The sequence below is a fragment of the Myxocyprinus asiaticus genome, chromosome 29 (assembly GCF_019703515.2).
Source record: "Myxocyprinus asiaticus isolate MX2 ecotype Aquarium Trade chromosome 29, UBuf_Myxa_2, whole genome shotgun sequence".
Taxonomy (NCBI): Eukaryota; Metazoa; Chordata; class Actinopteri; order Cypriniformes; family Catostomidae; genus Myxocyprinus; species Myxocyprinus asiaticus.
In genome coordinates, this window is record NC_059372.1 from 22,248,270 (window position 1) to 22,270,897 (window position 22,628).

Consider the following 22,628-nt stretch of genomic DNA (forward strand, 5'->3'; position numbering starts at 1 on the left):
GATTGGATCACAGGTATGAAGAACGATTTGATTGGAGAACAGTACTTCTTGATTGAGTATAATGCTTTACTATTGGCCACTACATCCTTTTTTTCGTTGCCAGGAAATTTACGCATCAAGTGAGAGACGAGTAACAAAATAAAATCCCACTTAGATTTACGTGTACGTATTTTTAAACATTTAATATGAATGGAAATAAGAAGTAGGCAATCTCTATCAAAGTAAATAATTTAATGCAAAGTGCAGGAGGTCACTGCTTATAAATTCATGCTTTGTTTTGTGACAGAGGTTTAGCTTATCCATAAAGCTTGTACATCCTTCTCAGTTTCTTCAGATTTGGTTTGGGAGGATCCTGTGGGGATATAAAAATGTAACTTTATCAACATACACATTCAAATTTTCATATAATGCAGTTATATGCAAAGTGTTGTCCTGTGATATGAAAATATAGGGATATGCAAAGGTTCTGGCTGATTATGATATGCTTATCAGTTTTTGTGAAATTTCAAACATGTTTATATTATACAAAGGTGTTTTAGTGCCAAGTAAAAATAAAATAAAAATCTATGATTTCTTGTAATGACAAAAAGTAATAGCATTACGAGAACAAAATTACGACAATAAAGTCGTATCATAATGAAATTATTCTCAAAATATTATGACTTTAAAGTCAAAATTACAACAATAAAGTCGTAGCATTATGAAATTAAAGTCATAATATTTTAAGAATAAAGTCAAAATAGCGACAATAAAGTTGTATTATTATGAGATTAAAGTCGTAATATTTTAAGAAAGTCAAAATTATGGCAATAAAGTCAGATCATTATGAAATTAAAGTCATAATATCTTGAGAATAGTCAAAACAACGACAATAAAGTCAGATCATTATGAAATTAAAGTCATAATATCTTGAGAATAGTCAAAACAACGACAATAAAGTCAGATCATTATGAAATTAGTCATAATATTTTGAGTATAAAGTCCAAATTACATCAATAAAGTCATAGTATTATAAGATTAAAGTCGTAATATTGTAAGAATAAAGTCAAAATTACGACAACAAAGTCGTAGCATTATGATATTAAAATCATAATATTTTGAGTATAAATTCAAAATTACAGCAATAAAATTGTAGTATTATGAAATTAAAGTCGTAATATTTTAAGAATAAAGTCAAAATTATGACAATAAAGTCAGATCATTATGAAATTAAAGTCATAATATTTTGAGAATAAAGTCAAAATTACGACAATTAAGCCACAGTATTATGAGATTAAAGCCGTAATATTCTGAGAATAAAATCAAAATTACGACAATATAGTATTATGAAATTCAAATCATAATATTTTGAGTATAAAGTCAAAATTACAGCAATAAAGTTGTAGTATTATGAGATTAAAGTCATAATATTCTGAGAATAAAATCAAAATTACGACAATATAGTATTATGAAATTAAAGTCATAATATTTTAAGAATAAAGTCAAAATAACGACAATAAAGTCAGATCATTATGAAATTAAAGTCATAATATTTTGAGAATAGTCAAAATTACGACAATAAAGTCATATCATTATGAAATTAAAGTCGTAATATTTTAAGAATAAAGTCAAAATAATGACAATAAAGTCAGATCATTTTTAAATAAATGTCGTAATATTTTGAGAATAAAGTCAAAATTACAACAATAAAGTCGTAGTATTATGAAATTAAAGTCATAATATTTTAAGAATAAAGTCAAAATAAAGACAATAAAGTCATATCATTTTGAAATAAAAGTCGTAATATTTTAAGAAAAAAGTCAAAATTAAGATAATAAAGTCGTAGCATTATGAAATTAAAGTCATAATATTTTTAGTATAAAGTAAAAATTACAGCAATAAAGTTGTATTATTATGAGATTAAAGTCGTAATATTTTAAGAAAGTCAAAATTATGACAATAAAGTCAGATCATTATGAAATTAAAGTCATAATATCTTGAGAATAGTCAAAACAACGACAATAAAGTCAGATCATTATGAAATTAAAGTCGTAATATTTTAAGAAAAAGTAAAAATTACGATAATAAAGTCAGATCATTATGAAATTAAAGTCGTAATATTTTAAGAATAAAGTCAGAATTACGACAATTAAGCCACAGTATTATGAGATTAAAGTTGTAATATTCTGAGAATAAAATCTAAATTACGACAATATAGTATTATGAAATTAAAATCGTAATATTTTGAGTATAAAGTCAAAATTACAGTAATAAAGTTGTAGTATTATGAGATTAAAGTCGTAATATTCTGAGAATAAAATCTAAATTACGACAATATAGTATTATGAAATTAAAATCGTAATATTTTGAGTATAAAGTCAAAATTACGGCAATAAAATTGTAGTATTATGAGATTGAAGTCATAACATTTTGAGAATAAAGTCAAAATTACGACAATAAAGTTGTAGCATTATGAGATTAAAGTCATAATATTTTGAGTATAAAGTCAAAATTACAGTAATAAAGTTGTAGTATTATGAGATTAAAGTCGTAATATTCTGAGAATAAAATCTAAATTACGACAATATAGTATTATGAAATTAAAGTCAAAATGACGATAATAAAGTTGTAGCATTATGAGATTAAAGTCATAATATTTTGAGTATAAAGTCAAAATTACAGCAATAAAGTTGTAGTATTATGAGATTAAAGTTGTAATATTTTAAGAGAGTCAAAATTATGACAATAAAGTCAGATCATTATGAAATTAGTCATAATATTTTGAATATTAAGTCAAAATTACATCAATAAAGTCATAGTATTATAAGATTAAAGTCGTAATATTGTAAGAATAGTCAAAATTATGACAACAGTCATAGCATTATGATATTAAATCATAATATTTTGAGTATAAAGTCAAAATTACGTCAAAGTCGTAGTATTATAAGATTAAAGTCGTAATATTGTAAGAATAAAGTCAAAATTTTGACAATAAAGTCGTAGCATTATGAGATTAAAGTCATAATATTTTTAGTATAAAGTCAAAATTATGACAATAAAGTCAGATCATTATGAAAATAAAGTCATAATATTTTGAGAATAAAGTCAAAATTACGACAATTAAGCCGTAGTATTATGAGATTAAAGTCGTAATATTCTGAGAATAAAACCAAAATTACGACAATATAGTATTATGAAATTAAAGTCATAATATTTTAGGAATAATGTCAAAATTACAGCAATAAAGTTGTAGTATTATGAGATTAAAGTCGTAATATTCTGAGAATAAAATCAAAATTACGACAATATAGTATTATGAAATTAAAGTCATAATATTTTAAGAATAAAGTCAAAATTACTACAATAAAGTAGTAATAATTCAGATCATTATGAAATTAGTCATAATATTTTGAGAATAAAGTCAAAATAACGGCACTAAAGTTGCAGCGTTATGAGATTAAAGTCGTAATATTTTAAGAAAAATCTAAATTACGACAATAAAGTCATAGCATTATTAAAGTCATAATATTTTGAGAATAAAGTCAAAATTATGACAATAAAGTCATAGCATTATGAGATGAAAGTCATAATATTTTCAGTATAAAGTCAAAATTACGGCAATAAAGTCGTAGCATTATTAAATTAAAGTCATTATATTTTGAGAATAAAGTCAAAATTCCAACAATAAAGTTGTAGCATTATGAAATTAAAGTCATTATATTTTGAGAATAAAGTCAAAATTCCAACAATAAAGTTGTAGCATTATGAAATTAAAGTCATAGACTTTAATCTCGTAATTTTGACTTTATTCTCAAAATGTTATGACTTTAATCTCATAATGCTCTGGTTTAATTCTCATAACTTTGAATTTATTCTCAAAATAATAAGATTTTATCCTCAAAATGTTTATTTTTTTCCAACGTGGCACTAAAAAGCCATCGTAATATTTGGACAAGGGCCTTGGGTTAGTTTTGAAGTGGAAATCTACCTGTTGATCTTCCAAGTGGTAAAGGTCTGCCAGAGGGACAATGGAAGGGAAGCTGACACGAGGAGAGCGAGCTCACCAGACTAAAGCACTCCTCTTTATTCAAGATGTGATTGAACTTCATTGCTCCTGTTTAAAACAAACAAACAAACAATTATATTAAATGTCGTGCATGGCAATATTTAAAACATATAACATTTAACAATTGTTACATTTATTCAGATTTACAAAAATGTTTAGACCCGGTGTTGAGCCCCTACAGCAGGGCATTTGGGTGACGTCTCGGCAGCATACTCGCTCAGCAAAGCGACACCACTCTCCCGTTCCTGTTAGGGTTTCCAATCGATTCTCCCCACTCGGTGATGCACCCACTGAGAATCATGTTGAATCATAAGGAATGTGGAAATAGATACTCCAGCCACTATTTTGAAATGCATTTCGGGGACTCAGGCATCTGACATCAGATCAAATTTACAAGTGCTGGCTAATACTAAACGTAGATTTTCTAAAATTGTTATTCATGTCGGCACTAACGATGTCCGGCTTCACCAGTCGGAGATCACTAAAGATAATGTTAAAGAGGTGTGTGAACTTGCAAATATGATGTCAGACACTGTAATATGCTCTGGCCCCCTCCCTGCTCGTCGTGGTGATGAGGTTTATAGTAAGGCAAGGCAAGTTTTTTTAAATAGCACATTTAATACACAATGGCAATTCAAAGTGCTTTACATATACATTTAAAAAAAAAAAAATACAAGATACATAAAAAAATAAAAAACATTTAAGAACATGAAATAAGAATAAAAATAATAAAATTAATTTGATTTTTTTTTTTAAATTATTAAAATTAATAAGAAAAAGAATATTAAATTGTTAACACCATCCATAACTGTTGTTAACCTTCCCTGATTAAACAGAGGATAACCAAAAATTGTTAACACACACTTTAATTGTTGTTAACGTTCCCTGGTTAAACAGAGGATAACCAAAAATTGTTGATACACACTTTAATTGTTGTTAACCTTCCCTGGCACAGCAGAGGATAACAAACATTTTAAACACATTGAGAAAAAGTTATAAAAATAAAATAAAAATAATAAAATAGAATAATTAAAATGAAAGAAAGACAAAAGCAAAATGATTCAGTGAAATGAAAAAGTGCAGCACAATGCTCTGTCAGAAAATGCACAGCTAAACAGATGTGTTTTCAGTCTGGATTGAAATGTGGCTACTGTTGAGGCACATCTAACCTCTTCTGGAAGCTGGTTCCAGCTGCGGGTGGCATAATAGCTAAACGCTGTCCCACCTTGTTTTGAGTGAACCCTCTGTATGTCTAACTGACTTGATCCTAATGATCTGAGAGGTCTGTTAGGTTTATATTTTACAAGCATATCTGGAATGTATTTAGGTCCTAGACTATTGAGCGATTTATAAACGAGTAATAGTACTTTAAAATCAATTCTAAATGTAACTGGAAGCCAGTGTAAAGACCTGAGGACTGGAGTAATATGCTCAGATTTTTTGGTTCAGGTGAGAATCCTGGCAGCAACATTCTGAATGAGCTGCAGGTGTCTAATGGTCTTTTTGGGAAAGCCGGTTAGGAGTCCATTGCAGTAAGCAGATGCGTCTGAATAGTAGCGAAGCAGGAAGCAAACTCACTGATTAGTGTCACTGAATGGCTGGATGTCTGAGCGGTTTCCAGAGAATAGCATAGGATTTATAGACAATTGGAAGAGTTTTTGGGGAAGACCTGACCAGCTAAAGAGAGACAGACTCCATCCCTCCCTGCCCAATTCCCACTACTTAGTAGGTCCTCATGGTGGCGCAGTTACTCACCTCAATCCGGGTGGCGGAGGACACGTCTCAGTTGCCTCCATTTCTGAGACAGTCAATCTGCGCATCTTATCACGTGGCTCGCTGTGCATGACACCGCGGAGATTCACAGCACAGGAGGTTCATGCTACCCTCTGCGATTCACACGCAACTTACCACATGCCCCATTGAGAGCGAGAACCCCTAATCGTGACCACGAGGAGGTTACCCCATGTGACTCTACCCTTCCTAGCATCTGGGCCAATTTGATTGCTTAGAAGACCTGGCTGGAGTCACTCAGCATGCCCTGGATTCAAACTCACGACTCCAGGGGTGGTAGTCAGTGTCAATACTCGCTGAGCTAACCAGGCCCCCGAATATATTAGTTTAAATGAATCTATTCCCCCAGGTTATTATTATAAACATGAGCCTCGTCTGAAGGGTCAAGGAGGAGGTGTTGCTGCAATTTACAGTGAAGTCTTTTGAACTAATAATGCTTAATGTGACCCCGTCAGATATAATTAAAAAATCTCTGTCGTCTTTTGCCCTTGCTACAGTATATAGATCACCTGGGCCGTACTCTGGTTTCTTTAGTGAATTTGCAAATTTTCTATCAGATCTAGTATTTAATGTAGATAGAGCTTCAACTGTTGGTGACTTCAACATTCACACAGATAATGAAAATGACACATTGGGATTAGCATTTATCGATATTCTGAACTCTCTTGGAGTCAGACAAAATGTGACAGGACCAACTCATCACCATAATCATACGCTAGATTTAATTCTGTCATATGGAGTTGATGTTGATACTATAGAAATTCTACCACAGAGCGATGACATCTCAGATCATTACCTCGTCTCTTGTTTGCAGCAAAAATACAAAACAGAACGTAAATACATGAAATAATTTATATCCCTATTACCCCCGCCCCACAATGGTCAATATAAATACAGATAAAGGACTTACATATATAAACAAATACACAGAAAAAAGTGTTTATCCACATAAAAAACAATACAATTTTTGTTTAAAAAAAAAATACAATTTAAATGACTACATACAACAAAACAACATTGTCTCTCTCCCCTAACCATTGTTGAAACCCTCCAGGAAGGCTACATATGTGCCCCATTTCTTCCTGTATGCCTCCATGTTACCCAGCCATCTATGCGACATTTCCTCGAAAGCCGCCACCTTGCCCAATTCAGTGCACCACTCCTGAAGGAAGGGAGAACCAGCTGCCTTCCAAACCCTAAGAATTATTTGCCTCCCAATCATCACACTAGATAGAACCCACTTTTTCATATATTTGTTGTTTGATATGTAGAATGTCCCATCCCCCAAAATACACAGTCTTGGGCAGAGAGTAACTTCAGTGCCCAAGACCTCACTGATGTAGTTCTGGACTTCCGACCAGAACTCCTGAATCTTCGACCAGAACCAAAAGGCATGGGCTATATGCCCATCTTCTGACTAGCATCTACAACAGGTTGGTGTATCTATTAAACCAAGTCAATACAAGGGGGCCTGGGTAGGTAAAAGATGCTGGCTACCACCCCTGGAGTTCGCTAGTTTGAATCCCAGGGTGTGCTGAGTGACTCCAGCCAGGTCTCCTAAGCAACCAAATTGGCCCGGTTGCTAGGGAAGGTAGAGTCACATGGGGTAACCTCCTCGTGGTCGCTATAATGTGGTTCGTTCTCGGTGGGGCGCGTGGTGAGTTGGGCATGGATGGTGTTGCTACCTTTTACTGAGGAGTGGCTTCCGTCTGGCCACTCTACCATACAGGCCTGATTGGTGGAGTGCTGCAGAGATGGTTGTTCTTCTGGAAGGTTCTCCTCTCTCCACAGAGAAATGCTGGAGCTCTGTCAGAGTGACCATCGGGTTCTTGGTCACCTCCCTGACTAAGGCCCTTCTCCCCCGATCGCTCAGTTTGGCCAGGCGGCCAGCTCTAGGAAGAGTCCTGGTGGTTCCAAACTTCTTCCATTTATGGATGGTGAAGGCCACTGTGCTCATTGGGACCTTCAATGCTGCAGAAATTTTTCTGTACCCTTCCCCAGATCTGTGCCTCGATACAATCCTGTCTCGGAGTTCTACAGACAATTCCTTGGACTTCATGGCTTGGTTTGTGCTCTGACATGCACTGTTGACGGTGGGACCTTATAAAGACAGGTGTGTGCCTTTCCAAATCATGTCCAATCAACTGAACTTACCACAGGTGTACTCCAATCAAGTTGTAGAAACATCTCAAGGATGATCAGTGGAAACAGGATGCACCTGAGCTCAATTCTGAGTGTCATGGCAAAGGCTGTGAATACTTTTTTCTGTTTTTTATTTTTAATAAATTTGCAAAGATTTCAAACAAACTTCTTTCATGTTGTCATTATGGGGTATTGTTTGTAGAATTTTGAGGAAAATAATGAATTTAATCCATTTTGGAATAAGGCTGTAACATAACAAAATGTGGAAAAAGTGAAGCGCTGTGAATACCTTCTGGATGCACTGTAAACCACCTTTGTCAACTGGCCAGTGTAACTTATTAAAATGCATCTGAGGACGTTTACCATTCCAAATAAAGGATTTGGCTATACTATCAAATTGTTTAAAATAAGTGAGAGGAACTTCAATGGGGAGAGACAGTAGTAAGTAGTTGAATTCTGAAATACAATTCATTTTTATAACATTAACCTTCCCAATCATAGACAAATGTAAAGAAGCCCACCTGTCCACATCACTCAAAAACCTTTTTATTAAAGGGTCAAAATTAACTCTAATTAAATCACTCAAACTTGATGGAAATAAAATGTCCAAATACTTAATGCCCTGCTTGGGCCACTGCAAGGTGCCCGGCTGAAAAGCTGTTACAGGGCAATAAGCTGTCAGAGCCAAAGCTTCGGATTTAGACCAATTAACACTGTATCCTGAGAATTTAGAAAAGGAATTAATAATTCTGTGGAGGCAAGGCATAGATCTAGTAGGGTCGGAGACGAATAATAAAATATCATCTGCATAAAGCAAAAGCTTATGAGCCACACCTCTTGCCACAACCCCGGGAAAATCATCCTCTTTCTTATCGTGCTCCATCTCTGCCTCGCCACTTTTAATATTCCCTTTCAAATTCACGAGTTCTTGTGCTTTGTATTTTTTGGTGAATGAGGCATACTGTATGATCAGGGCCCTAAGAACTGCCTTAATTGCCTCCCAAGCTACGCCCACAGAGGATACTGAGGACCAGTTGGTCTCCATATAAACATTAATTTCAGTCTTTAACATTTGTTGAAAATCAGGATTTTGCAAAAGGGATACATTAAAGCACCAACTATATGATTTCTTTTTCTCCATATGAGGCAACACCTCTAAACTCACCAGGGCGTGATCTGAGTCAAAGATGTTTCCAATTGAGCAAACAACAACAGATGAAATGAGGGACTTAGATATATATATATAAAAAAAATCGATTCTAGAGTAAATCTTATTGACTGATGAAAAAAATGTATAGTCCCTCCCAGATGGGTTCAAAAGTCTCCAAATATCTGTAAAACCAAGATTTTTACACATCCTATGAAGCATCAGTGCTGCTCTAGGGGGCTTGCAAACTTTTGCTTCACTATGATCAAGGACTATGATGAGTCCATCAAAAGATTAATGTCTCCTCCCAATATTATATCATAAGGGGTGCCAGCGGCTTGTAACATCCCTTCAAGATTTATAAAAAAGCCCTGATCATCAACGTTAGGTGCATAAATATTAGCCAAAATAAGACTTTGTTCCTGAATTTCAACTAAAACAATAATGACTTTTCCTAATTTATCTTTAATCTGTTTGAGACATTTGAATTGTAGAAGTTTACTTATCAGCATAATGACTCCCCTGCTCTTACTCGAGCCAGCACTAAAGAAAACATGCCCACCCCATATCCTCCCAAATTTCCCAGCTTCCTGCGGAGAAAGATGCGTTTCTTAAAGAAACACTATCATATTTCTTATGCATAAGAAGAGAAATAACCTTCCTTCTTTTTATGGGGTGCCCCAACCCATTCATATTCCACATGGAGAGAGACAATCCACTCATATTTACATTTGACATTTTGACATATAAGAAAAAATAGATTGTGTGACAAAAACAAGATTACAAAGACCACATTCCAACATTAGTGCAACCATCAAAACCCGAACATCCCCCAGAACAAAACAAACAGAAAAAAGAAAAACGTGCGCATTAACCCACGCACGACAGCACCAACTGGCGTCCGTCCCTCCAAACTCAAACAGTCCATGCACGCCTACGAGAATCCCCGCGACAACCTTGCCATCGGATTGCTCAAGTCCGGTGTTTCTATAAACATTTTGTGAGACAGAATTACACAGAAAAAGATAATCTATAAAATAAACTCCAGCCGATAGGCGGAATAAGCACAAAGAGCGTGTGTTCTTCCAAGAAAGCCTTCCTTTACTCCTCGCCTCGCGTAACACAAGATCTTTATTGGATGATCTCAGAAATTTGGCCAGAATTGATCGGGGCCTGTCTCCCTCCACGGATCGCCGAGCAGGAACCCTATGAGCTCGCTCGATTTCCAGCTTATGGCCTGCTATGTCGAGCAGATTTGAAAAGAGCCCATCCAGGAATTTCACCATATCCTGTCCCTCTACTCCCTCCGGGACTTTATTCCGTCGGCTACGGTTTTCCATGTCCTCCAACTTCTCCCAGACACACTCTAAATCCACCTTGGTCGCTAGCAGATTAGCAGATAATTCCCTCTCCAATGACTCCAGGTAATTGATCTGTTTTTCGACATCCCCCACTCTTGTAACCACATCAGTGAACTTCGCCTCCATGGCAGTGATCGATGTATCACAGCAAGATCCTCCAAGTCAGCAATGCCGACATGTTCAGCATCTCTCGCCGCATTTCTCACACCTCCCTGACTAAGCTGACTCCCAGGCTTGCGGCCTGCTCAGGGGCATCAGCTTGAGCACGCAAGTGTTTTTAATGTCTCCAGAGCCCGAGGATTTTGAATTCTTTGACATATTGTCCTCCTAGAACAGTTATGGAACAGAGTGCATCGAATCTCACTGGTTTATGTCATAAGTACGCAGAGCTCACCGTTCACACGTCTGATCCTCGCATGGCCAGGTCAGCATATTTTAGCAAACTCACAGAAAATAAGCACAACAATCCTAGGTGTTTATTCAGTACTGTGGCTAAATTGGTTAGGAATAAAGCATCGACTGAACCAGATATTCCGTCGCAGCACAATAGTAATGACTTCATGAATTTCTTTACTGATAAAATTGAAATAATCAGAAATAAAATTGGAACTATGCAATCAACTGTCACAGCACCTCAGAAAACAGTGTCTCATATTTTTCCTCACGAGCAACTTCAATCCTTCGCTGTCATAGGTCATGAAGAACTAACAAAACTTATTAAAAAAAATCAAAAGTCACAGAATGTATGTTAGATCCAATACCAACTAAGCTCTTAAAAGAGGTATTCCCTGTAATCTCAGAACCTCTTCTGAATATTATTAACTTCTCGCTATCCTTAGGACATGTCCCAAGAAACTTTAAAATGGCAGTTATCAAACCGCTTATTAAGAAGCCACAGCTTGATCCTGGAGAATTGGCTAATTACAGACTGATTTCAAATCTACCATTTATGTCGATAATACTAGAAAAGGTAGTGTCCTCCCAACTAAGTTCATTTCTACAGAGAAATAGAATATTTGAACAATTTCAGTCAGGATTTAGGCCCCATCACAGTACGGAGACTGCACTTATCAAAGTTACAAATGACTTGCTCTTATCATCTGATCGCGGCTGCATTTCTCTTCTAGTGCTTTTAGATCTTAGTGCTGCCTTCGACACGATAGATCATGACATTCTCTTGAACAGGCTGGAGAATTATGTTGGCTTTAGTGGACTTGCATTAGCATGGTTTAGGTCCTATTTATCAGACCGCTACCACTTTGTATGTGTAAACGAGGAATTGTCAAATCAAACAAAAGTTAAAGCTATGGTGTGTAATCCAGAGAGGCTAGCAGTTAGCAAGCTAGCTTTGAAAGCATAGAGCCCGCCCTCACTTCAGAGGTGTCTCCAAAGCCCAGCCTCCTCTATCACACATGAACACACACAGAGCAGAATTAATTCTGCTTTTAGTACGCTCTTGATCCAGACATTTTTTCATTGTAGAAGTTTCTAACACGGTCTTTATTTTCATGTTTCCTTTTACTGGTGGTTCAGGAGGAACATTATGTAGCTGCAGTTCGCCTTCCATTCTCGTGTTCGCTCTGCACAGCATCAAGGAACCCACGCTGATGATGTGTGATTGTCTGCACGAACAAGTTGCACGGCGGTATGCAAATATAGATTGACAGACAGGAAGGACATCCTATCATTCGGACCGAATGCAATGATTGGTCAATCATTTTTTAGTCCTGTCCCTTCCACAGAAGAGATATATATATATATATATATACACTATATTGCCAAAAGTTTTCGCTCATCTGCCTTTAGACACATATGAACTTAAGTGACATCCCATTCTTAATCCATAGGGTTTAATATGATGTCGGCCCACCCTTTGCAGCTATAACAGCTTCAACTCTTCTGGGAAGGCTTTCCACAAGGTTTAGGAGTGTGTTTATGGGAATTTTTGACCATTCTTCCAGAAGCGCATTTGTGAGGTCAGACACTGATGTTGGACGAGAAGGCCTGGCTCGCAGTCTTCGCTCTAATTCATCCCAAAGGTGCTCTATCGGGTTGAGGTCAGTCAAGTTCTTCCACACCAAACTTGCTCATCCATGTCTTTATGGACCTTGCTTTGTGCACTGGTGCGCAGTCATGTTGGAACAGGAAGGGGCCATCCCCAAACTGTTCCCACAAAGTTGGGAGCATGGAATTGTCCAAAATCTCTTGGTATGCTGAAGCATTCAGAGTTCCTTTCACTGGAACTAAGGGGCCAAGCCCAGCTCCTGAAAAACAACCCCACACCATAATCCCCCCTCCACCAAACTTCACAGTTGGCACAATGCAGTCAGACAAGTACCGTTCTCCTGGCAACCGCCAAACCCAGACTCGTCCATCAGATTGCCAGATGGAGAAGCGTGATTCATCACTCCAGAGAACGCGTCTCCACTGCTCTAGAGTCCAGTGGTGGCGTGCTTTACACCACTGCATCCGACGCTTTGCATTGCACTTGGTGATGTATGGCTTGGATGCAGCTGCTCGGCCATGGAAACCCATTCCATGAAGCTCTCTACGCACTGTTCTTGAGCTAATCTGAAGGCCACATGAACTTTGGAGGTCTGTAGCGATTGACTCTGCAGAAAGTTGGCGACCTCTGCGCACTATGCGCCTCAGCATCCGCTGACCCCGCTCTGTCATTTTACGTGGCCTACCACTTCGTGGCTGATTTGCTGTCATTCCCAATCGCTTCCACTTTGTTATAATACCACTGACAGTTGACTGTGGAATATTTAGTAGCGAGGAAATTTCACGACTGGACTTGTTGCACAGGTGACATCCTATCACAGTACCACGCTGGAATTCACTGAGCTCCTGAGAGTGGCCCATTCTTTCACAAATGTTTGTAGAAGCAGTCTGCATGCCTAGGTGCTTCATTTTATACACCTGTGGCCATGGAAGTGACTGGAACACCTGAATTCAATTATTTGGATGGGTGAGCGAATACTTTTGGCAATATAGTGTATATATATATTTTTTATTTTTTATTTTTTTTTTTACATTTAGACCACTTAAATTATTGATTGCTATCACGATGTGAAGAGACTTTCAACCAGTATAACAAAAAATGTTTCTGGAAAAGATTGCACACCCTAGCTTTAAGTATGGAGTGCCACAGGGATTCGTTTTAGGGCCTCTGCTTTTCTCCTTATACATGCTTCCCCTAGGAGATATTATTAGGAATCAATAAGTTTCCACTGTTATGCCAACAATACCCAACTTTATATTTCTTCTAAACCCAACGAAAATTCACAATTCTCCAAATTAGTGGAGTGTATTTATGAAATCAAAGATTGGATGGCCAGAAATTTCCTTCTACTCAATTCTGACAAAACAGAGGTACAAATTATTGGACCAAAAACCTCTAAAAAAACCCCGCTAAAATATAATTTGACACTCGATGGATGTTCTGTTATGTCATCTTCTACAGCAAAGAACTTATGAAATATCAAAGAAATATGATCATATTAGCCCAATTTTATCATCGCTACATTGGCTACCTGTTAAATTTCGTATTAATTTTAAAATTCTGTTAACTACTTACAAAGCTTTGAATGGTCTAGCTCCACAGTAATTAAGTGACCTTCTGACACCACATTCATGTCACGTTCATTACAATCACAAAATTCTGGCTTGTTAATAACTCCCAAGAATACCAAAATCCACAAAGGAGATAGATCCTTTTCATATTTTACTTCTAAACTATGGAATAGTCTCCCTAACACTATTCGGGATGCAGACACACTTCACTCAGTTTAAGTCTAGACTAAAGACTCATCTATTTAGCCAGGCATACACCTAATTTATCCATCAACTCACAATTAGGCTGCTTTAGTTAGGTCTGCCGGAACCAGAAACATCTATCATGATCTATAAATCTGCATAAAATTTAATGACATCTACGCTAATATTATTCTATTTGTTTCCATGTCAACCTTGGGATTTATATCCCGAGGTTACCAGAGCCGGCCAAATCCAGCTCCATTCCTGCTTGGTGTCGGACTCCACTGCTACGTGCCGCTGAGTGATGACAACAAACTACAGCTGGTGCTAGCCAGACATCACTTCAGTCTTTTGATTTCAGAGGATGAACTGATACCAACTCCAACTGTAAAACATCGGATACTTCATATGCCACTGCCTGAACCTTGGACTCTGCTTGCATCACCTTTGTCTATTGATGGACTACACTCTTGAAATGGAATAAATAGAGTGTCATTTAATTCCCAACAAAAGCCTTCATCAGCCATCTAACAAAGGACAATGCATAATGTGAACTTCTGCAGTTAATCCAGGATGGACTTCAAAGACATTAGTCATTAATCTTAAAGTAAAAACAAATTATTTTTTTTTTAAACACTGGATCTTAACGCTTACTTAATTTACAAATTTAAAACCATGACTTGCACTGCACACAAATAACTAATATTGGCATTGTATTCATGTTGTTTAGCCAGAGGGGAACTGGCCTCCACAGTGAGCCTGGTTTCTCCCAAGGTTAATTTTCTCCATTTACCAACATCTTATGGAATTTTGTGTTTCTTGTCACAGTCGCCTTCAGCTTGCTCACAGGGGTTCTAAATACAATTATTATTTAATTATTTAATTTTTATACACAATTTACAGTCATATTTAATCAAACTACACAATGATCACTCATAGACTTTATAGATATTACATTAGACGGATTTCTTTTAAGCTTTGAAATGATGTGTGTTGTGAAAAGCGCTATACAAATAAAAATGACTTGACTTGACCCATCGTACCTTCTTTTGTATAAAAATTAAACAGTTTTCCTGTGTTCCCTATAACAGTTTATAAAAGGGATATATTTAAGTTGAACTCTGTTGGATTCATAACACTAACCATGACATGATTGTGAGGCAAGCACATTATGAACCGTTAAAGGCAACGTTCCTCTCACTTTTCCTGTTGTGCGCAGAAGCTGCAAGCATGAGTCAAAAGAGCGAGAACAATCAGGAACAAATCCTTCAAGCTCCAAAACCATACCAAGACCAAACAAATTAAGTATGAACATCCTGGCTCACCTCAATGTGTTCTCACAGGTAGTCCTACAGAATAAAACATACAGTTTAAGAAGAGGTAGACAAACTTAAGTCAGAGAGTTTAAGTCAGTTTAAACCATTAAAAACAGTGTCTGACCTTTGCAATGGTTTTAATTACTGACCGCCTTCCATGGCTTAGCTCTGTGCACTCTTTCTCAGTGAAATACATGGGAAGTCTCTCCAACAAATTCAAATTCACTCTCAGGAAAGCTTACTTCCAAAGAAATTTCCCTCAAAAAGCCTAACAATACCTTCAAAAACAAAAGAGATATTTTAGAAACCATTTATTCAGAGAAGTGGTAGGTTTCATTGAAGACATGCATATAGCGCAAAAACTGTATACAGTATGCAATATATGCAATGCATAGAGGCACCATACAAAGGGGGGCACAAACAGGTACTAAGGGAGGGAGCTAAAAAGACGTTCAAGATGGCCATGGGCGCCAAAGCGGATTTTGCATCCATCCCTGAAAATGTGTTGTGCCCCTGTGTATACGTTTCAGAGAGATAACCATAGTGGAATAAGAACTGATTTCTTCCTCTGTAACACTAATCTCCAAGAGTGGAGTTAGACTTGAGGAACATAGCCACTATTTTCCAGGTGTGTCTGGGTCATCCTCATAGGAGTCTACATCAAACAATCAGCAGTGTGGGAAAAACTATATTGAATCCATATTCTGCTCTTTTAAAGTTGATGTGTATTAGCTCTTACATGGAATTGGTATTTGTTCTTAAACATGGCAAAGACTTGTATGGAAGGCACTTTGCCACAACTCCTATACATGAAGTTTATTTATAGTTTCAAATGTATAACCTTTATATTTGCAACTGAATCATGTGATTGTGTTTACTTGTTACCAACTCCTCCAGTCGAACTCTTTTATGGGCAGCATGTTAATCAACCAACACAAGAAGATTTCCTCCACAGGGATACAATGATTACAAATGCAAATGTTTAGAACAATATCACACAATTCAATGTATTTATTTTTTAGCTCAAGATTAACATGGTACCTTTATTTTCATTGCTTTCAGAGGTGTCTTCCTCTGTTGTATTTATCAAACAAGCAAGACACTTATTGTCCACTTGACTGATGACATGAGGTAAAAAAAAAACAGTTACGGTACTTAGTACAGCAAGATTTATTTCCACCACAGAAAAGAAGCCCTAGCTTTGTGACATTGTTATTTTAAGTATCTAGACATACCAGTTCCTCAACACTCTAAAAGATTGCAGGGTAATACTTACTCTCATTGTGTATATCATATTCTTGGTAAACTGGTAGGGGAACAGAATGTTGTGGATTTTTACAGCAAGGCCTTCAGCTTGACCATTGGTCACATCCAAGGCTACCTTTTCAGAATGAATTGGAAAATAGTTCACATATTTTCTGAAACTTACAACTCTCAGGGACAATTATACAATATGTTTGAGTGAACTAAAAAACTCTAGTCTTTTTACCTCTGGTAGTCATATGAACACTGGGTTAATCCATTCTGAGAATAAAGTCGACAGACAATTGGGACCCTGGACATCCCTTTAGGAAGAGTGAGTATAGAAAGAAAATTAGTAAATTGGCTCCAAAAAACACGAAACCTGCCCTGATTTCAGTCTATAGCTGTACCTCTGCTGTCTGTCTCTGAGCAAAGAGCTCTGTTTGCTCTGGGTTTAGGCAGAAAAGGAAGTACAATATCTGCCTGAAATGGATAACACCTTTACTCAAATCCTATGAGCAAAGAAAAGCTGATTATGATGTTGGTTATGGTCAAATGAGTTTCAAATATTTTGAAAAACCTAAGATAACAGGAAAAAATCTACATAATTAGTTATTAAAACACTCCTTACTGAATTCTTTCTACCTGTTTTTGAAACAACACTGACCACCATGTTGGTAACATCTATTGTACATGGCATGTGAGTATCCTCCACTGGAGAATTATATTTTCTAAGCCCTGTAACTTGGTTGATGTAAACCAGTTTTCCTAATGAACTCTCATAATGAGCCAGCCAATTGCTGGATGTTGGGATCACTTTACCAATTTCATGTCTTTCGTTTGTAGTTTGACCTTAATTTCCTGTGTCGTGTGACTGAGGATAATGCTGAGAAGTTAAGCCAGCTTCATCACCAAAGCTCACACTTCCCCAAGAAGTCATATTTAATTAGCATAATTAGCATTTTTATCACATTCAAGTATGTAATCACCTTTGCAACTGTTATTCAGTTCTGTAGCAGTTGATAAAGGGGACTGAATAGGAAAATCATCATCCTGAATGGCTTCCTCTAAATAACTTTCAGTGTTTGTTGACACCTGCTCCAGCATGTGAACATCACCACATACTTCCATATCATTGGCATTATCCTTATTCTCAGTCAGTGCTTCAAATCTCTCATGTCTTGTACTACTTGTATCCTCAACATTTTTTCTTGAGGTTTCGTACTGCTGCAAAGGTCTTTGCCTTTCTCAAAGGACTACTTGTTGGATCATCAAAAACACTCCCCAAATTTTCAGTGTCATCCTGTCACCAAATTTTCTTTAGCAAGGAATGATTTTACCCTTTCCTCAATGCAGATGAGGACATCATCCCAGTCTTTGAACTCTATAAGAGATTTGGCAGGTTCTAGGCATACTGTATGTCATACTCAGAGTAGTGACATTTGATATTCAACACATAGACTCCTTGTAGATCAGCTCCACCCTTTGTTTAGGGCTTGATGTTAAAATAGACGACTTTCGGGCTTTTGTTTTGTCTAGCTGCACTGCTTACTCTCTTCAAGAGGCAGCTGAGCATTTTATGAATGTGTGTCTTCAGAAGAAGCCTCCCATTTACAAACAGGAATTGCAAGCTGTTGTTGTAGTGACCATCACGACCAATATAACCAGTCACTTCAAACTGCTCATGAATATAACTGACCTCTCCAAGCTTTTGGGCTTGACTCAACCCATGAATCTGAACAAACCTGTAGTAGGTATTACTTGTTTTGGAGAGCTGCACCATCATGTGTGCCCAGTTATTCTTTTTCACTGTAAATGGCACAGACGGGTGCATTAGCGATATGGCTTCAACCGTCTGACAGGTGTGCTCAGCTTCTAAAACAGTGTCAGTTCTCTTTCTTCTTACTAGCATGTTGTGGAAGAGGTTGTAGACTGACACGTTTGTCCCCGCAGATGGACGAACAGTCTGTGCTTCAAAAACATCCAATCTATTTCCTTCATTAAAGGTTTTAACTTGTGTTTTCACACACAGCATAGTCGTAGAGGATATTTCTACCATTTCAGCCAGGGACACTATACTGGAAATTGCTTCCCCTCTGAACCCATAAAAGTGCAGATTATCTAAATCCTCCAGTGTGCTGCATTTGCTTGTGTTGTAGCAGTTTCCTACTCTCTCCATGTCCTCCTGGCACATTCCTGAACCACTGTCTATGACCTGCACCTAGCAGGCCTCTATGTTTATTTTAACCGCAACAAATGTTGCTCCAGCATCAATGCTATTCAGTATCAGCTCCTCCACGCACTGCTGCAATGAGAAAATGGAAATGCCAGAGCACAGCTGTGCTTGAACATCTTTGGGCAAACTCTTGATCATTCTGAAAAATATCAATATTAAAATACTTTAGTGCACAGCGATGAAAAGTGTTAAAACATTTATTTTTGTATTCTGCAAAAGAAAGAATGTCACTGGTTTGGAACGACATTAAGGAGAGTAATTATTACATGCTGTTTTTTTTTTTGTTTTTTTTGTTTGTTTTTTTGGGTGATTACCACAAAAAAATAAAAAATAAATTAATAAATAAAAATAATAATCTTTTGACTCATCCCTGCTTCAAAGTTACAGTGAGGCACTTACAATGGAAGTGTATGGGGCCAATTTTTGTATGGTTTAAAAGCAGAAATATGAAGCTTTATAATTTTATAAAAGCACTTACATTGAATCTTCTGTTAAAACTCTTCTATTATTTGAACTGTAAAGTTGTTTAAATTGTCATTTTTACAGTCATTTTAGGGTTTATTGTCATTACATCACCATGGCAACAAAGTTTAAAGTTGGCTATAACTTTACAAAGAAAGGGTTCGTAAGCGATTTTTATCACACTCAAATCATGTTAACACACATATTGTTTGTGTCTTGTGGTCATACTTTTGAAACAGTGAGTATTTTAACGTTTACATATCGGCCCCATTCACTTCCATTAAGTGCCTCATTGCAACTCAGATTTTTGCTTTTTTATTTATTTATTTATTTTTTATTTTTTTTTATTTTTAATAAAAGTAAGGGCAAGTGAAAATAAATTTTTGTGGTAATAATTATTATGCCACAAATGCTGTCGATTGAGTTTAACTTGCATTGAACCCGGAATATTATTTTAAGCAGAAGTGTAAATAACGACATTTGAGCATTCAAAATGATCCTTTAATGAATAATTTAATAAGCGTATACCTTTGGACGTGTTTTAAGATGTCAGGTGTGACTGAATGAAGAGAAACAAATGAAGAAACAGGAACGGAGTTGACATTTTTAAACTACCGCATGCTGTCAGTTATGACTACAGACCGTTTTCACACTCCGGGTTTTGGAAGGTGGAAATAAACGTTTGCAGGGTAAACTTCGACAGCGGTGACTGGGAGTGAATGGGAGATCACAGCAAATATTATTTTCACTTACCTATTTGCTCCAAGGCCAAAAGAAAAAATCCACTAATACGTTTGAATGACTTTCCAGAAGAGGAAAAAAAAATAGAGAGAGCGGTGGATTAAGACAGTAAAATGGGAGAAGATGCCAAAATTTACTGTCACTCTCTCAGCAGCTGTAATAGAAACCTCCTGGCAGCTGTGGTAATTCGTTTTTTAAAACTAATCCCAGGGTGATATAACACAAAGCATAATGTTATAAATTTACGCTCAATATTTTAAAAAATTATAACAATAAAAAATAAAAATAAAAATACGAGATTTACGCCGCTAAATAAGACGGAAACGCGTCATCACAGTCTGTGAAAAAGGTCTGTTGCCATGTTCACAGCTAATGTTGCCGGTAAGTTTGTTAACCGTCATTTCCGTGGACCGTGACGTTACATTTCAGTACTTTTTAAATGGCAGGGCTCCCTTTTGTGACCTCATCCGAATGAAAAATATAATAATCGATTGATACCTTCGATAGTCCATTTACAGCATGTGGTACAAACTAATCACAACAACATGGACCGCAAGTGCAAGAGACCGTTGGGGACTGGGCTGTGTCTCGTTTCGAAGGCTGCAGTATACCGAGTGTCCTCCTTTAAACAAATCTCGTTTAAACGAGACAGCCTTCGTAGGACAAACTGAAACGGAACGTAACATGGTTGCTATGACAGCACGCCACTCTTTAACAAGCCCAAGCACATTGAGTGAGAAGGGAACAAAGTCCCTTTAGAAGGGAATGCATGAGGTACATTTTAGGAGAGTTATAAATATGTAAAGAGAAAAGAAAATAGATTATGCGGGTGTAATTTTAGTCTAATACTTTATTTTAATTATATATATATATATATATATATATATATATATATATATATATATATATATATATAAAAACACCCATCTACTGAGGTACTTCAACTTAGGAATTAACATTCCTTGCATTTGAACATCATATTTACAGCCAAATTGGTGTTATATTTTTTTTAGACATTTCCATTGAAGCAAAGAATTGTGGATTGTGAGTGCCCACGAAGGATACACCTTATGCATCCTCCGAATTCCCTTGAAAGAAGGTCGCATTCGAAGGCTGCATTCCAAGTGTCCTACTGGCTTTTGTGAAACGAGACAGCCTCGATGACGTATGCTGCCGACAAATGCAACCTCCGGAGGACGCAGCCTTCCAAACGAGACACGTTATGTACATGTTAACGATGTCGTTAACAAAAGACTCCACAGAATAAATAAAGCAATATTAATAAATTAATAAAAATAAAAATAAAATTGAGGAAAATGGAAAATCTACCTGCTTTAAAAAGTTGACAAAATCATCTTATTTTTTTATGTTTTAACCAGATATATATATAGAACTGGATCACTGATGCAACGTAAAACTGCCAGCAGGAGGTGAAGCCACCGGAAGTGTTCGAGCGGCCATCTTAGTATGCCCAAACTCTCATAGAGCATCGATGACTGACAAGTGAAAACAGCCCCATTTCACCCTTTCCGACCCGTGGATACAGTTGCATTTCGCCCTCTAGTGTAGTGACAATCATGTTTAATGTTTAATTAGCTGTTATGGATAATATTAGTTATGAGGGAAAGGATATAAGCGGATCACAATGTCAGAGCATTCACCTGCCCAGGTGTTCAGTCTATCAGTACAGCACAACAATCACCAAAGAAAGCAGCAAAACTATACACAAGTTGTAATGCAAGTATGAAAAGCTGTAATATTTGCTTGTTTTGGGGTTACAACATGTCTGTTTACTAAAAAAGTAAAACCGGGATTTGCCTGTTTTCATACTGAAGTGCTCACTGTAGTCTTACATAGATACATGTCATAAATTACGTGTTCGTTTGCCATTTCAACATAGTGTATCTGATTAATTTTAACCAGCTTTGCTTTGCTGATCTTCCTCTCTGCGCATGTGATAGAGGGAGAGAGAGTGTGCGCTCTTATTCAAGTGACTGCGAGAACAAGGCACTTTTTTGATGATAATATAAAACAAGTAATTGAACACTTCGATTATCACAATAAATATGAAATAATGTCTGTTTGTATCTAACCTCAGTTTCAGTGAACTTGTTTACAATCAGCTGATCTGTTCGCTGATGAAGTTTGTTAGTGATGGATACTGTTTGATACAGATAAACATAACTCCCTCTGGCTTTCAAACAGGAAAAATTCTCGACTTTAAATAAATAATTTCATGTAGGATGTTTGTGTTGTAGGGTTGTACATACAGATTTCAGATATAAAATCGGTGATTGAATGACTAATGTTTACTCACTGAAATGAGATGATTTCCTATTATGTCAGTAGGGACATTGGAGTGTTTGGGCATAGCAATATGGCGGAG

The 22,628-nt window shown here is 36.6% G+C and overlaps 1 pseudogene; it reads right to left on the reverse strand.

The window, feature by feature from the left end:
• Positions 1-265: 265 nt before the first annotated feature.
• Positions 266-19,177, reverse strand: LOC127420218 (DNA mismatch repair protein Mlh3-like; annotated as a pseudogene).
• Between the last annotated feature and the right edge of the window lie 3,451 nt (positions 19,178-22,628).